The sequence below is a fragment of the Rhea pennata genome, chromosome 4 (assembly GCF_028389875.1).
Source record: "Rhea pennata isolate bPtePen1 chromosome 4, bPtePen1.pri, whole genome shotgun sequence".
Lineage (NCBI taxonomy): Eukaryota > Metazoa > Chordata > Aves > Rheiformes > Rheidae > Rhea > Rhea pennata.
The window spans coordinates 16,353,952-16,366,479 of NC_084666.1; the positions used below are offsets into that span (position 1 = coordinate 16,353,952).

General features: G+C 40.5%; 1 protein-coding gene across 1 annotated transcript in view; it reads left to right on the plus strand.

Annotated features, from left to right (window-relative positions):
* Positions 1-6,876: 6,876 nt before the first annotated feature.
* Positions 6,877-12,528, plus strand: part of LOC134140345 (complement C1q tumor necrosis factor-related protein 7) — a 124,667-nt gene continuing 119,015 nt past the window's right edge. Inside the window, exon 1 of the mRNA XM_062575355.1 lies at positions 6,877-7,322. The gene's annotated coding sequence lies outside the window, so the exon portion shown is untranslated. The remainder of the gene's footprint in view (positions 7,323-12,528) is intronic.

Here is a 12,528-nt window from a genome sequence, read left to right on the forward strand (position 1 = left end):
CACTCACTTGGAAAAGCGTCTGTAGACAATAAAGTTTTATGAACAGAAATTTAATGGCATGGAGCTTTCCAGCCTTTCTAAAGAGACTGAACTTAAAGATCATTTTTGATGTTGAGTCCTTGTTGTTAGGTATTCTGCTGCTAAGGTAGGCTGCAGAATACTGTATCATGGTGCCATCTGCAATCAATTGCAGGTAAGTCACCCTGCACTTGTTTTGTTTTAGCTTAGGGGGGAAAGTATCATCAGTAATTAAGAGAACTCACTTTCCATTAAATTAAAGACCATCTAAAAATAGAAAGGCCACCCTCTCACAGTAGTTTAGCAGCCAGAAGAAGAGTCTATCAGACAGCCAGAACAAGAACAGCAGAAATGCATATACATGTGTATCTGTTTGTTTAGTTTTCTTGAGCAATTGCTATTTTATCCTGGAGAAATCTTTGAATCATCAGGAAGATATCAGATAATGCTCTCTCCAAACCTAAGTGAGCTGTATATACAGTCTGGAACAACCATATATTGCCTGATATCTGAGGCTGATATCTACTGAGTTATGAAAATAGCTCTACAGAACATCTGGTTGATGATCTTGTAACATGAATATAGAGCTGCACTCCATAGCTGCCTTTTCTGTTGAAGTAATATACAGGTCAAGGACTACACTGGGTAGATTGGAAGGTATGATACCTTCTGAATTGTGTAGAGAAAGTTGCCCATATTCAGGTAGGGGACTTTTTCAGTTATTCCATTCATATAAAGCACTGTCATCAGATATTCCTGTCCAGTTCTCTTCTACTATATTGAGTAATTGCTGGAATTTAATTATGAGTTTTGATTCTGGGTGATTGGACTATGAATCATACAAAAGCTCTACTTCTCTCTGGACAGTAGTGCAAATATTTCACCAGAAGTTCTCACGTGCACATTTAAAATTCAGTTTTCCTGTATACTGGAATTTGAATTTCTTTTACAGTGAGTTTTCTACCTAGGCTCAGGGCCAGTATTACTTGAAACATTTTCAAAAATCCCATTTTGAGAGACTTATGTGATGTTCTCTGCATCCTCTATTTTGATGAACTCCTCACTCCTTGTAAAACATGATTAGACGGAGGCCACCCTCCGTGTCCAAGGGTTCAGTAGCCTTCTGTAAATAGCACTTGCCCAGGGGAGTCTTAGATGCAGATTTATCTCTATCCAAAACCTGAAGAAGTTCAAAGCTACACTTCTTGTTGCTCAGGAGAGCACCCTACACACCAGGCCATAGGCTCTTCAGGCTAACAGGTACCTTCTACTCCTCCACTAAAGCTGCACCATCCTGCAGAAGAGAACTCACAATTCCAAGAGTCAGTGAAGAAAAGGGAATTTTATTGGCTATTTATCCCTATGATTAGGGCCCTCATTCGGAGTCGGTGGATCTACTTTCCCACCTGTGCTTCTCTGATTGGTTTGGCACTTATTCTTACCACCTGCAGTGCTAGCATTAAAATGAAAGTGGCATCCACTGCTGTATTTATTAGGGAGTTCACTGCTGTTGGTGGTAATTAGACATGCCTTGAACTTTCACTGAACCTTTCAAGGTACAGAGATGATCAAGGTTGGCTGTTTGATGTAACCAGTAGGAAGGCGAATCTGACTATGCGCATAAGCATAACAGAGTGGGCGTGTTCAGGAGAACATTACCCGTGAAAGCTGTGGTTAAATTCCTAACTCAGTACCATTTTTTTCACCCGTATAATTTTTTTTTAATTCATCACATTTCTGGACAAAAGTAAGATTGGAATCGTCATACATAACAGGTTATTAGGAAGCAGAGGTGTCGCAACAAAAAAAAATACAGAGTTTAGTTTTAGCTACCTTAAATTAAAGTAGTTGGCAAGATAGAAAGAAAACTTCAGGAGGACTGAGTTCGTTGTGAGAAGTAGGAATATTGACTGCTTTGTACTGGGGCGAAGGGATCACATAGGATTTTTTACCCCAAGGATTTATCAGAAAGCTAGTAATATAGCCATAATTTGTCAGCAGTCATGAAATCCAGACACCTCAGGCAACTTTTCAAATTCTGCATAATCTTCATGTCTAATACACTATGGGAAATACAATGAAATATACCCTGTTCTTAATTGATTCCTTTTGCACCACATTTTTCATGCAGGCTTGGCTGTTGGCCTTTCTTTGCTAAGTGAGGGTTTCAACAAGTGGAGAAGATGGATAGCCAGACCAATCAACTATAGAATATGTGAAAGGTCAAACTACTCAGCTAGCATATTGCACACTGCTCCCAGATAAACGAAGCATAATGAATCAGATAACTTTCTCTTTGAAAAACAAAACAAGGGCACTAGAAAGTAGTTCAAGCTGATAATATTTTCTTTATAACTTGAAGCACTCTAAGTGTAGCCTTGAGGAGTATGAAACAGGATTAAAGTCCTTTCCTACTCTGTCCTCTCAAAACAGAAGGGAAGAAAAAAATAAGGTAGTTTGCATGGGTGATGCCCAGTAGATTTGCCTCAACATTTGAAATAAATTAAGGCTGATATATGCAAGAAGTGAAATATTGGTTAACCTTTGTGCATGGTTATAACCTTCTTGTTCATATAGGGACTTTTGAATGAGGGACTTGTAGTAATATCCGCTCTCTAACGTACCCTTCAGTCCCACTGCTCAGTGGACACAGCAAAGCTGAAGAGCAGGGGTGCCAAATCATTGGAACAACTACAGGGACAACTGAGTTTTCTTTCTTGTACATACAAACCCCATGCACCCAAGAAGGGAAAATTCTTAAGAACGCTTAGAGGAAGTATTTCGTTTCCCAGTGTTCCCAAGCCAGTATGTGAGCTAATTTAAAATAGATCTCTGTTATTTTCAAACTTATCTGCAGTTGCTGCTTGACCGCACTTGGCAGAAGACTAATAAATATAAGCCATTCTCATTACATTATCTTGAATACCAAGCATATTTTCATTACATTCTAACTAGTACAAGAAGAAGATAAACTGGAGGCATGCTTCCTCTTTCTCTTCTGAAATAAAGGACAGTGATAAGCTGACATCTCAAGGAGAGGAAGCTGTTGTGCCTCTGGAGGCTTCATTTGCACAGCTACCTATGGCAGAAAGACAAGTACAGCAGTATAGTTGTTCCAAGCTGTTCCAGGCTGAAAAGATTTAAATCCTGCTTCTTGTTAGTTTTATGCTAGTGACTGATGATTAAATGGAGAGGGAGAGCAGATCTAACCTTGGTTAGGTAATCTCATTGGGTAAATAAGATCTGGACTGTGTTTTCTAGCAAATTTAGGCTTAGAATAAATTATGCACATTTGAAAGTTACATTTGAAGCCCCGTTGAAGTGGCACTTTGCATCTACGACTGATACAAAAATACACGTGGAGTTAATCTACCTGGATGCTTCCCTGAGGTGTGAGGCCTCAGCAACTCCTCGGGCACCGAGACATACTGGTTATCATTGATGAGTTTTCTCTCACAGCTATTAACTTCTTGAGCATCTCTAGATGAGTTCACCAATGGGGTCATGAAAGAAACACTCCTTGAAAACAGAGTATTAATTTCTCCCACTTCTTTTTCCTGGATACTGAAATCTGAATTACTTGAGTCTTCATACAGATCTTTTCCTCAGCTCTTGCTGACATGTCTTACCATGCCATGCCCTCAGGCCTCATTAGGACTGAGCAGTTACCATTCTGGGAATGTCCTTCTACTGACCTGCAAAGGCTAGCTGTAATAAAAAAATAAAGAAATAAAAAATAAACTTTTCTATACAATGACATCAGATATGCATGTGACAACTGATTTTTCTTCTCATTTATAGCCACTGGACAATGGCATATTTCTGTTTACCTGAATGGAGCCAGCTTTCATTCACACCAATCTAAATGAGGGGAGAATTAGGCTTCTGGCTTTTAGCAGCTATGCCAGTTCCTAGAGTGCAATGTGTGCCATATAAACCTGCTCATTCTCTCAGTATTGAAGCTGAGCAGTTTACATTGACATCTTGGTGACTGACTCTTCAATATTATCTGAGTGTAAATGCATCCAGGAAAATCCCAAGGTCCAGCATCAAAAGATACTTTTTTTTTTAATTCCACAAGTCATATTATCTCCCGCCTGCAGATTTACTGCTTAATGATTTGCTGCACATGAAAGATTTTGTTTGATTCCTGATGCGGATACTTGTGTTGGAAACATCCTTGATGATAATTATCAGAACCTGCTAAATCTTAAAACACTTTGGTCAGACAAAGAACTTAAATACATCACCAAGAATTTTGGATTTGCCACGTGAGAGGATTAAAGACAACAGTTTGTCAAGGGTGAGACGACTATGTTCCTTAGAGCACATTAACTCTTGTGCATCTATTACATGGTTTCATGACTTTTGTATTCGAAATACAACAATTTGCTATGCAACAGAAGTCCACCTGACCATGTGAAGACTTGCACTCATGGGTGAGACATGATTATAGGTCCATTTTCTTTGAAATTTCTTAGAGATTAATAATTCCATTTTTGCTAGCACTTGTGAGTTGGTGTGTTGTGCCTGTGTGGACATGAATGCCAAATACCTGTTACCAGACCAGCTGTTGTGGCTAGCAGGTTGATCCTACTGCACCTGGGTCTAGACAGAGCCAAAAGCAAGAAAATCAGTGTCCTAGTGAAATACTAAAATCAGAAAGAGCTGCCTCTATTTGTAACCTTAGAGGGATTAAAAATGAACCTATCACACGCAATCCTATAAAAATACATGATCCCCTCTCATCCCCCGAGATGGAACCTGTATTTTCTGCTGCACACAAACTTTCATGCCTCGCAGAACTCTGTTCAATGTCTCCCCCAGTTTTACTCCTACCTCCCACCCTCAATCTGGAAAGCTCAGCGGGTAAAAGGAATGAGTTCAACGCATTATTTTTAAGACTTTCTTTTAAGTTGTACCTAGCTTCCCTCTGCCCCTAACAAAGCTTCACCCTAAGGTATCTTCTCTATACCGTAGGAGCTGAACTGCTGGCTCATGCTTTAACCTTGTGTTGTGGAGTATTTAGGTAGACTTAGAGGGCAAACAATGTTAACAGAGGAAGACCACTGGAAAATTTTGATTTTTAGCACTGCTGTAAGATTACAGTGATTAATATGAATCTTTACTACTTCACCAATGGCTGTTTAGTCCTTAGTCATGTTTCTATGAAGCAGGTAAATAAATGGAATCGAGGAGGACTGTAAGATCTGATGAGAATTAGAAAAAAATCCATTACAGAGCCCAGGTTTAGAATTCCTGATAGTTTTATGCACAGACCATTAGAAAAAATGTGTCTTTCCCACACGACAGGGAAGACATCCTCTGCTTCTCTTAGAAAGACCCATCAGGAAGAGGAAGCAGCATCTCACATGTCCCTAAACAGAAGCAGAAAGAGGCCAACCAAGAGAATGAGGGTAACACTCAGGACGATCTTTAAAAATTCTGCATACTTTACATAACCATGCTAGGTATGCTATAAACCAAATACAAGTTTCCAGTGCTGCCAGCAGTATATTAACCCTTATGTCTCATCACAAAGTGAAGATTAGGATACAGAAATCATTTAAGTTGTTTCTGGTAGTAAGTTGAAGTGACAGGACAGGATGATATTTGTATTTCTCAATGTTGCCCATTTATGACCAAGTCCACCAGCATTAATATGCTGAAGCTTTCACATTATGATAGGTCCATATGATTTTGTACCAGAGTATTCTATTCAACATCATTTAATAGTGAAATGAAATTCCATTAGAAAAAATGTAGTTTTCTTTAAACCCTTTTTCTCATCATTGGCAGCAGTATTTTATCTATCATCTTGTGTAAATACATAGGACAATATTTGCTAAATCTCCATTAAGAGTATGAAACAGTTAATATTTCAGTGTCACACAAATTAGAACATTTAAATGAAGCAAATCTTTCATAGTCACTTCACTGTTAGTATTTTGACATTGACTGGTTTGGTTCTAAAGATTCAGTTCCTCTTTCAGGAGCATTGAACACATTAAACACCTTTGAAAATTTCAGTCTAATGTATCCCATTTTAACTTATGTTAATTTTGCAAGAAAATACGTCTGACAAAACCAAAGTCACTTGATAATGACAAACCTTATATCACTTGAGCATCAGGAGTTCTTTTAGATGCATTTCCAAAAGTGCTTAGTGACGTGGGGCCCAGTTTGAGACATGCTTTTCAGGACCCTCACTTTCAGACAGTATTCATCACATACTTTTGGAAAAGTTTGTCATGGTACTAACATGGAAGCTTGGTGCTCATGCACTGAAATTCTCCAGATCACAGTAATATTTTAAAATGCAAGCGTGGACAATTATGGCTTTTTGTTTGCTTGTTTTTAGCTACTTTGTACGAAGAACAAAAGGGGGGGGACCTTTTACTGTCAATTCACAAATGCACACCAGGTGTTTCATCCATAACTAGTTGAAACTCTCCTTCCACACGAGCACAGGCAACCCCCTCTGCAAGAACAAAATTTCACACGTTCCACTATCTGCATTTGAGCAATGCAGGATACAGCCATCCCCAGTAAGCAGATGTCTTTGAAAATCATACTTCTGTTATCTATACCCTGACAGTATCTCAGAAGATAGACCACTCACACAAGTTGCTTTTGAAACTCCCCAAAATCACGTGAGGGAGAAGTTTAGAGTTGCAATCTGCCTTTTGACAGATTTGGGGATCTGGCTCTTCTGGGAGCTCTGTGCACTCAAGGCTCTTCCCTCTTCCTTCACTTCAAGGCAGATCCTGCTCCTCCCAAGATTCACGCTGAGGAGACTAAATGCCAGGAAAAACAGGGTTTTTTTCCTCTTCTCCGTGTCTTTACACAGAAGGACAACCTAGCCTATAATGCTTTCCAAAAATGATATAATGTCACCTTGGGGAGGCTATCCCCCAAGTCTGGTTAGGACTCCATGTCACAGGGCTTCGCTCCGGAGCAAACACTTGCTCGTTGCTCCACACTATATACTGCACTCTTTCCAGCAGGAGTTTTATAGCAAGCTGACAGTTGCTTTAAATTAGGGAAGTTGGCAAGTGTCCGAGGAAAGGAGTGGGAGCTTATTTAGCTGAGACAGACAGTTGCAAAACTTAATACAAGCGCATCAAGCTTCAAATAAGTTTTCATGAAGTATATTATTTGTCATCAAAACATTTAAACTTGTTTTAAAGGATTTTGACTCACCAACAATTACTTGTTGGCTTGAATTTACAACACTTACGGAACGACTCAAAAGAATAGTATTGCTTTTCTTGAAAAAATGGTGTCATCTGTGTGGATGTAAGGTAAGTTGCAACTGATTTTATTTTCCTGTTCTGACTTCTCTGAAATGCATTTAAAGAAGGGAACAAAATAGAGGCACCTTCCAGAAAAATGTAGGTCTATGATTCCACTAGAAATCTATGTAGTAGGACTTTACTGAAATCTGTATATATATCCTGTCTTGTAAGAGAAAAGTAATAAACCTTGACATTTATGAACATAACCTCTCTATCAGAAAGTTACCAGAGAGATTTTTAAAAAATCAAGAACATAATTTTATAGTCAAAATTTATTTTTAAATGTCTTTTTGACAGGGTTTATGGTAATTTAACTGTTTAAAATCTTTTGAAATATTTCTCCATATTTAAGTTTCATCCTACATTCTATCAATCCAAAATAGAGATTGTAAGTCTTTTTCCCTCATGAATGATTCTAGCATCGTTCCAAATATTCACTTCAACCTTTGTTGCTATGGTTTCATAGAAATTTGTTTTGCAGAAATAATCTGTAAATTCCAAATAAATCATTTTGCTTTGGGGTTGTGCTCTTGCAAGATTGAGCTCCTGAGTTTAACTTATGAAATTCTCACAGAAATATCAGTTTGACATTTCATTGGGATGTTTCTTTGGTTTTTACCAAGGTAATTTAACTTTTTGTGCTTCCTCTACTACTGACAGTATGCTTTGTGTCTATGTGCTGTACGAACTGGAGGGAGAATGTATGCTGTTCAGTCTAAATGAGTGTCAGTGATTAAGTGCAACCGCAATCTCAGTAGGTGAGAGTGTAGATGGACAAGCAATTCCTTGAGCCCCTTTTTCCCCTGAGTCTCTGGTTACCATTATTCAGATGACCCTGAGGCAAGGCTTGCTCGCGTGCCAGCTGCCCTAAACATGACACTCAGGATGGTGACTAGTTTCTGTACCTCACTCACTTTCAAGGAAATGCTGAAGCTTTTCAGGCTGAAGTTTTCTCACTTTCAAGGAAATGCTGAAGTTTTTCAGGATGAAGTTTTAGGAAAATATGGGTGTGAGTGCAGTATTATCTGCAGTCCTTGGAGCTGTGCAAGCTGTGGAAATTTGCTGAGAGTGGCTCTACAGATGGCTGCTTCAGAAACTGCAAAACTGCTGTGTCACATTGCACAGTGCATTAGAGAGGTGGAAACTCCCTTCTTCCTGCAATGCCCTACTCCCTGTTTTCCTGATTTGGGACTATTTAATCCGGTCTGCTGAGTGGATTTTCGTTTTAACCAGACCCCGCTGGGAGTGACCTTTCAGAGCAGGTGGAAAATGTGGGCTGTGCCGTTGCTGGTTCCCTTGAATTTGTGCAGAGCCGACCCCATCGCTGAGGCTGTGTCCCCCAGGGACACGCTCCACCTGAGAAATCCATCAAAGAGTGCAAGGGAGAGAAACACAGGGAGGGCAGGTCCAGGGTGGACTGGGAGTGGATGAGTCAATATGCCTGGCCTAGCCCACAGGAATGAGGGGAATCTGGAAAGCTTGTTACCTTTGAAACTGCCTGCGTGATAAGTTTTGTGCACACAGGGGATCCCCCACCTTTACCATCCTCACTGAGATCCCAAAAGTGAAGGCTAAGGGTATCATGATCAAGTGTCACGCAGGCAAGGCAAGGACTACATGGCTTGGGGATTGGGAATTTTTCTCCATTTGCTTAGTTATTGTCTATTCCTTGTCCTCGCTCCACAATATCCCATGGGCTTGATAAGAATATGAGAGTGATGAGTATATGGAGAAGGTTGGTTTGTATCCACATTGCTTAGTGACACAAGAGACAGGACATTTTCTGAAACTGAGGATCAAAACTGCCCACAAAGCTCACAGGAATCCCAGGGACTGCTTCTCATTTGGCAGCCATAACAGGAAATAATGCAAGTGAAGAGCACTGTTCGTGTTATTTCATCCTATCTGTCATCCGCACACATCACTGTTCCACAGATCTGTGGTTCAGTCACAGCTGCAAGATGAAAAGATAGGTGGAAATCCATATATAAGCCATGTCCCAAGAATTGGATCTGAGTGTCTGCAGGAAAGTATCTTCTTCCTCATTCATTGTGATACAGCTGACTTGTATCCTGAATTGTCTGTAATGTCTCTATTCATAAGTCTGCCCTGTGCATTGGGAAGCCTTGTTGCTATCATCATTAAACAGATGCTACAGCAGCAGCAATATTAGACATACTGGCATGGTATGATCAAATAACATCCATGTTCCTGAAGAGAGACACTGCAAATGATAAAATGCCAATTTAGGGAGACCAGGAAAACCTAACTTTGAGGGCATGGGGGATGAAAATCCTAAGGCTACACAGTACAATTAAGAGGCATTAAAAAAATTAGTTTTTCTGATTCCTAGAGACTGTTTGTCATGGATATAGCACAAGTCAAACTCCATTTTATCTGTTGACGTGGAATCTTTGCTAGTCTAAAGGGCAGCAAAGCAGTTGAAGTGATTTTCTTGGCAGGTAATCTTGGCTTTCAGGGTAATCTTTGTCATCATAGAAGCAAAATAAAGGCTCCATATAAGATAATTACTGGCCAGATTTACATTTTATTTACAAGCTGAAAACGTTCACAAAAGGTGTTAATTTCTCATCGTAATCTTTCTAAATCAAGAGATGCAGACTATTAGGGCAGTTTCACTTTGGGATTGAAGAGGAGACTGTGTTTGCTACAATTCAGCTATGCTGACGTTGTTCGGGTTCTCTTTCAATTAGAATTTAATTTTCTCTTTGCATGAGTGTTGTGAATCTGTTCCTGGCTGCCTAACCTCAAGGCTCACCTGGTACTGAATGCAAATTGGAAAGCTCGAAGTGCAACAGGCAAAACTGCAGAGGAGCCGAATCAAGTCTTCAAGGATATTTTACTGGTGCAGGAGGTACGATGAAATGATCAAAGAGTCTGCACATTTCTGGGAGGTGTAAGTGTGAGGAAGGGCAGCGTTGTTCAGAATAAAACCAATCCTTATTGCAGAGAGTAATGGAGAGCATTTCTAAAGGGAAAGCATAGCAGGCACATAATGGGAAAAGGATCCTGGCAACAAGAGCGATGTGGTTATGAAACAGTCTCCTGAGGGAGAGAGGAAAGAGGAGAAAAGGCTTACTGACAGGGATGTTTCACTTAGTCGGGGCAAATCTAGAAGAAATCTCTGGGGAACAATCTTTCCTGGGCTGAGAGATGTGAGAATCCATACGTTGTGCTGGTTTCAATGTATTGGCTTGTCTTCAGTCTATCTATTGGATTTGTCTTCCTCACATCTAAGTATTTCTCAGACCTGAAAGTGGTGCAGCCTGCAGAAATGGATTCCAAATCTTTAACAAGATTTATTCAAGATACTTGACTGTGTTTGGACTTGGTCAGGCCACTCATTCTATTTTTAGCTTACGCTCTCCCTCCCCCCTTTGGAAAGACCCCAAACTCAAAATCAGACACCCTTCTCTAAACAGGAACATCTGGTAGAGTCTGAAGTTACAGCTGGGGGGAGGAAGGGAACTATTCCATAATGGGATGCCTTTTAGGATGTATTGTAACTCATGCGTTCTGTTCTACTTCTCTATAGTATAGAATACAGTATAATATATTCTCCATATATTTTTCTATATTATTTCAATAAAGATATTTTTCTTTCAATAAAAATGAGTGGAAGAGGTATTGATATGGAGAGGACCTGAAGTGTAGTTTAAAAAATATGCAATAGAAAGAGGGAGTGACAGTGCTGTAAAAATAAGAAGGGCTCAAAGGGCAGAGCTCAAGAGTCTTGTGTCAGACCTGCTCACCCCACCTCTTTGCTTTGCATGCACTGTCCGTTCTGCCTGATGAGCCCCACAGCTGGCTCCAGGCCAGTACAGGAGTTCACCATCACAACAGTCTGGGGGGACCTGATCTATAAGCTGCTGAGAGAGAGACCTTCTGTTTGTTCTTCTACCCTTTGGAAAAAAAAAACAGGCATAAGCAATCAGGCATAAGGACCAAAAGCATTTTCCCTTTTCGACAGGCTATAAAAACTTGATGTTATGCCAGTCTTGCTAGCATTGCACTGATGTTCTTGCACAGCTCTAGTCTGTTGTGGTTTAATATACCTAGGGATTGATCTCACAACTACCCCCCCCCAACACTTCCCAGACAGTTTTTTCAAGTCCTTTTTCACTTACTTTTCAAGTCTCTTTTCACTCCCAATAAACAGTGGAAGTGTCTCTTTGGGGACTTGACAGAGAAGCATCTACTTGCTGCATCCATTGCTTACTCTGGACATCATGCCAGAATTCTGTTACAGAGCAGTTGACTCATTTGGGACTTTATCAGGTCCAGCTCTGCATAGATATGCTCTGAAGGCTATCTTCCAGAGCCTGTGCTTTTTTGGTCCAAAGCCATGAGAACAGTCTTTGATCAGAGCCCTGCTTCAGAAATCCTCTCTGTTCTGCACATTCTGACTTGTCTCTAAATCCTCCTCAGTTCCTTTATCCTTTCCCTCCTGTAAGTTACCAGTTCAACATTCTTCCCCTTTCTGAAATCCCTCCATCTTCCTGGCCTCACTAGGTGTTTATCCAGGAGCTCCTTGAAGAGGGTTTCTGAGGGGGCCGCCGAAGTGACGGCAGCTGATGGGCTGGTCTGTAACCTCTGCTCAAATAGCTTGGGAAGGCAGCAGTGCTCTCATGCTACCAGACGGCTGATTTCCTGGGGGCTAGGGGATGGCTGAGGCCACTTTGGCCTCTCTAAATTTCTGTCTGTTATTGCAGCTTCAGTTTCCTGCTAGAAGACAGAGATACATGTCTGTGGGCTACCTCTGAATGGCAGCTCTCTAGGCTCTGCTTTGAGGTGGGGCAGGGAGAAACCGTTCCAGAGAGAGGCAGTGATTTATGGGGGTGTCAACAGGACAGTCTCCACTCCAGCAAAGCAATTACCAATAAGGCTGGTCATAGCTCCCACTCTTCTCCTGAAGGAAGGAAATTTTCACTTCTCTCTGCAGCTTCAGTTAAAAAAAAAAAAAAAAAAAAAAAAAAAAGAGTTCTCTTTCCTGTTTCAACTTCATTTCAACTATTGTCTGTATCTATCTGAATGTCTCAGGTAGGAATGCAAAAACCAAGCTCTCCCAAGGGTACTATTGCATTTAAAAGCATAATATGAGCAGTCAGGCAGAGGAAAACAACTTGGGCAGGACAAGGAGGGTTAGTGATTTTGGCCAGCTATGAAACAGTTTTTCATACCTACTTCTACA